Genomic DNA, 4,994 nt, shown 5'->3' with positions numbered 1-4,994 from the left:
ACAACGAATTTATTTTCCCGTTTACTGCCTTTTACTGGACCTCATACAGAGGGGGACCAAACAGATCTTTTTTGAATAATAGAAATTTTGATTTGATCATTAAATGTTGAAAAAAATTTCATATATATGAATTTCCCACGCGTTTGTTAAAATGCGGTCGATTCTCTGTAAAACGAGACCATTTTTATCAATGTACTCCAAAATATGTGATTAGGCACTGTTTTAAAGCCAAATATGCAAAAATCCCCAAACGCCGCAGAGCTGAAGGGGTTCATCAGAATATTCCACATCATCATGACGCGACGAGTGCAGCGGTTATTTGAACGTTCTTTTAGAATTCTTTGTTGGGAGTTTTGGAGATTTGTGCGGTTGGTGTTTTTGTGCGTTGCTTTTTCACAGTGAATATTTCTACGGTTTTTACGGTTTTGACTCTTTTTCGGACTTTGACTATCGGCTTTGGATTCGCGTCGTATTTTGACATTCGGTTTTTGACTTTTTTCTGGTTTTGACACTGATTTTGACTCGATACTGACTCCCGGTTTTGACCCTTTTCCGCTTTTGACCTACGGCTTCGGACTCTCTCTGATTGGTAGCTCTGCTACTGAAAAAGCCCGATCCATTCATGGAAATGGGAGCGATCGGTGCTTTATCACTGTGTGTGAGTATGCCATAATGTTCAAATAGCGAATTGTAAATGTGTATTAGTGTACAGATGTTGAAATGTACGCTGCTGGAACTAAAACCATTCTAATGCATGATGTGCTGTGCAGTGTTATTATTCTGAGTGAGTTAAAAAATTACGGACTGGTTTTCCTACTGAACCTTGGGCCCGTGCAGGTGGAAACACCTAGAGCCGTGTTTGGTGTGCCCTCATTAGTCTGAGGAAGAGTGGACAGATGAGGCAGGGTCTTCCTCTGGCGCTCACACACATGGTGGAGTTTGTGGAGAAGCACGGTGAGTGTTCGACGGTGTTTCTCAGTGTTCGTCGCTAGTGCACGTAGAAGTTGGGTGTATTTGCAAACGCGCGTCTTTGTGTTTAGGTCTCAGCAAGATCGGCCTGTTCATAGTCGGCGGATCAGTACAACGCTGCAGGGACCTAAAGAAAGGTTTCGATGATGGAGGCTTTCCAGAGCGTGACAGTAGGGATGTAGATACTTGGGCCTCCTTACTGAAACATTTCCTCAAGGAAATACCTGGTGGACTTATCCCGAGCCACACAAGACACAACTGCTGCAGGTGTTCAGGGTAAGAGAAGTTGAGGTGGTGATGAGTGAACGTGTTAAGCACTCGCCGCTCAGCAAAACAGATTTATCGGATCCGACTCGGTCTTACTGAATCCTTGTATGTTGCAGATTCAAAAAAGAAGAGCTGAATCAGGCTTTGAGGACTGTGCTGAAGACTCTTCCAGAGGAACATTTCAATGTCCTCTGTTATCTAATGTACTTCCTGTCCCGTGTTGCCGCTGAGAGTCATTTCAATCGAATGACATCTACAAAGCTGGCAAGCGCTTTTGGATCCAACATCTTTCAGTGAGTGTTTGTATGTGTGCATTCAGCGAATATAGTGTGTTCTTTAGATATCTTTAATATCTAACAAAATAAAAGCACTGAGGTGTTATAAGGGATGGTATGTTACATATTTTTAAGTTATTATAAGATGCAGAGACCAGTCTTATGGAGTTGTCAGTCATAAAATGAGTATGGGGTGAATGGGGAGTGTGGGTATTTAGTACGGTGATATGTATTTGTTATTTGTATGTGCAGCGTTCCTTTCAGCCCCACCATGTTTAAGGAACAGGGGCAGTGTAATGCTTTGATTAAGCACCTGCTGGACAATCTGATCCACCTGCTGCCAGACATGTATCTTCATGCATCCGCCAGCAACACAGCAGTGAGTTTATTACTCTACTACTCACTCATGTTATAAGTTTATGTTTGTAACTTTGTGTGATTGGGTTGGTGGATGTTTTAAACTATTAGTCATTGCTAAGTGTGAAAATAACAGACCATTTTTAGGTTTGTATATATCTTTGAGAGATTGAAACATGTTTGGAAATATGTTTGTGTGTTGGAGGAGAAAATGGACTGGACTATTAAAGAGTGTGCCCCACAACTGCCACTCACTGAAATACGGTATATACGCTCACACACACACACACACACACACACACACACAGAGGATGGTGGTCATTATAGTTTTTTTGTTTGTAATTAAGTAATTGTTGAATGCTTGTCAGTCAACATACACTCTTGTTTTATGTGTGTATTTTTTAGATTAAAGGTTACCAAAACTGGACGACTTGGGCGAATGAGAAAACGATTCAGAGGTTTTTGGAGGAATTTGTGCTCATGCACTCACAGGTACAGTACGATCACTGTTCGATGATGGAAAAAAGAGAGAAAGACAATGATCTTTCAATGTGTTCGTAGAAAGTTAAGATATTACTGTAAATGAAGCTAGATGAGAGTAAGTTAACCTTAAAGTTATATGGTTCATGAATGTGTTAAGTGAACAAAGTTTGTTTTCTTTTTCATTTCTTTGCCACATAGCAGTGACATAGAGCATGAAAAAGCCTCTGGAGACCAGATATAGAAGAGAAAAGAAACATGAGGGATGGCTTGTAAGGGCCACCGAAAGACACGGGGGTCGGTAAGGGCCACCAAAAGACAATGGGGTTGGTGTGGGTCACCGAAAGACACTGGGGACAGGGAGGGCCACCGGAAGACAATGGGGTTGGTGAGGGTCACTGGAAGACACTGGGGTTGGTGAGGGCCACCAGAAGACAATGGGGCCGGTGAGAATCATGGGAAGACACTGGGGTCATGAGGGCCAACTAAATACACTGGGGTCGGTGAGGGCCACTGGAAGATAATGGGGTTGGTGAGGGTCACTGGAAGACACTGGGGTCATGAGGGCCAACAAAATACACTGGGGTCGCTGAGGGTCACCGAAAGACACTGGGGCCAGTGAGGGCCAGCGGAAGACACTGGGGTCGGTGAGGGCCACCAAAAGACAATGGGGTTGGTGAGGGCCACCAAAAGACAATGGGGTTGGTGAGGGTTACTGGAAGACACTGGGGTCGGTGAGGGCCACTGGAAGGTACTGGGGTTGGTGTGGGCCAGCGGAAGACACTGGGGCCAGTGAGGAGCATCGGAAGACAATGGGGCCGTGAGAATCATGGGAAGACACTGGGGTCGTGAGGGCCGCTGGAAGATACTGGGGTTGGTGTGGGTCACCGAAAGACACTGGGGTCAGTGAGGACCATCAGAAGACACTGGGGTTGGTGAGGGTGACACAAATAAATTTGCTGACACAAATAAAGCTTCAATCATTTAATGACTCTTTTTTTATTAAGTATGAACACAGTCTTTAGTTTTTGGTTGCATGCATACAACATCAAAATTCTGAATGCAAAAATTATTTACATGTACTCCAAAATAAACAGATATTTTATATTCACAACTCACATTAAAAAAATAGCAAAATCATTAATACTACTTCAATTTATTAGTGCTTAAATTCTGTGTGTGTTTTTAATATGCAATAAACAATTAAGAAACCAATCCTGTATTTAAGTTTTAATTTTTTTAAATTTTTTCATTATTCTAACCCTAACAAGTTGCAGTTTCTGAATTGGTTCATTCAGCTTAACGTTTTAAGTTTTTACTGTCTCAGCTAGTGTATTTGCCCCAAAAATGTGTTAAAACAAAATCACTTTTTCAACACTACTTAGCCCGAGATCTCAATGTGCATGCCATCCCACTGCCCTAAATAGTATTGAAAATTACTAATATAACATAGAATTTATCATGCATAGTATGCCCATTGGGATGGAGGCTCTGTCTACAAATTTGAAAATATTTGTATTTATTGATTTAATATGTGTACAACTTAAGCGTTTTGGGTTAGGGTTAAAATTTGGTCATACCGTCCAAGTAGTTTTAATAAAACCTGTATATAAAGAGCTTAAAACACCTCATCACTCTGTTGCTCCAGTTTATATTTGGAAAATCACATGCCTGATGCTTTAGCGTGGACCTCCTGAGCATGTCTGGACAGTACCACTACCATACTGTAGCTGGCTTATTATGAGACACATCATTACAGGATAAAGTGGATTAGAGATTTAGTCATGGGTATTTGGGTTTTTCTATCCCTATATGGGAGGATTTTTGCCGTGGACAGAATGACACATATAAATACCTCACAAATGGACATTTTGCTTTTCACGTGTCAAAAGAATGTCATGCCATTAGGCCTCCTCCATCACAGCACAATTACATTAGGCGGTTCACACACCTTTTTGACAGTCAGCACGGTTCTTATGTTTCATGGTGTGTTTGGTTGCTTGGTAACAGTGGATTTTCGCCAAGGCTCAACTTATGGCGCTCTCTTTGATTGCAGCGGATGAGCAGCAGTTCCCGCTCAAGTTCAGCCGCTGACATCTTCAGTACGATGCACTAATCGGCAGCATGAAGTCTGTAGCATCGGTTTTGTTACAAAGTTTTGTTCGGTTTACACCTACTGCGGTGCATTATGGCACAATTGTTTTCATATGCATTTTTCATAACATTGGGGGTTTGGATGGATTGTAACTAGATTGCGGTACACAGATGGCAGCTCAAAGTGTTAGGAAATACAGTAAAACCGACCAGCAGAATCAGTCTGGCGATTGCACGATAATGGATAACAGCCAAAGGGACGATTGGTCAGCAACCCTGATTTTGCATAAAATGCTGAATTGCTATAATATTGGATGTGTATATATCTACTTTTAGAAGTGCAATACCACATAAAGGACAAAAATTGCAAAAGAGATTAAAAGAGACATTAAATAATAGTACTTAGAAAAATTGCATTATTTGCTTATAAGCTTTCTATACAAAATGCAGCATGTATGTATGCATGTATAATATTTAAAGTTTTCTGTTAATCTAATTTTTGTTGTTGTTTTTTATTAAGAACATAATTCAGCAACATCGATCCAGTGGAAA

At 41.2% G+C, this 4,994-nt stretch overlaps 1 long non-coding RNA gene across 2 annotated transcripts; it reads left to right on the top strand.

The window, feature by feature from the left end:
- The first annotated feature begins 1,799 nt into the window (after positions 1-1,799).
- Positions 1,800-2,685, top strand: LOC122358535. 2 transcript variants are annotated; one of them, XR_006252620.1, is made up of 3 exons: positions 1,800-1,890; positions 2,274-2,360; positions 2,550-2,685. It is a non-coding gene; the product is annotated as an uncharacterized LOC122358535 (long non-coding RNA). The 2 variants fall into 2 exon arrangements; XR_006252619.1 differs by lacking the exon at positions 1,800-1,890 and adding an exon at positions 2,076-2,132.
- Positions 2,686-4,994: the final 2,309 nt, after the last annotated feature.

Source organism: Puntigrus tetrazona, chromosome 15, assembly GCF_018831695.1.
Source record: "Puntigrus tetrazona isolate hp1 chromosome 15, ASM1883169v1, whole genome shotgun sequence".
NCBI classification, from domain to species: Eukaryota; Metazoa; Chordata; class Actinopteri; order Cypriniformes; family Cyprinidae; genus Puntigrus; species Puntigrus tetrazona.
Note: the sequence above shows the minus strand (reverse complement) of the source record. Positions and strands in the feature narration are given on the sequence as shown.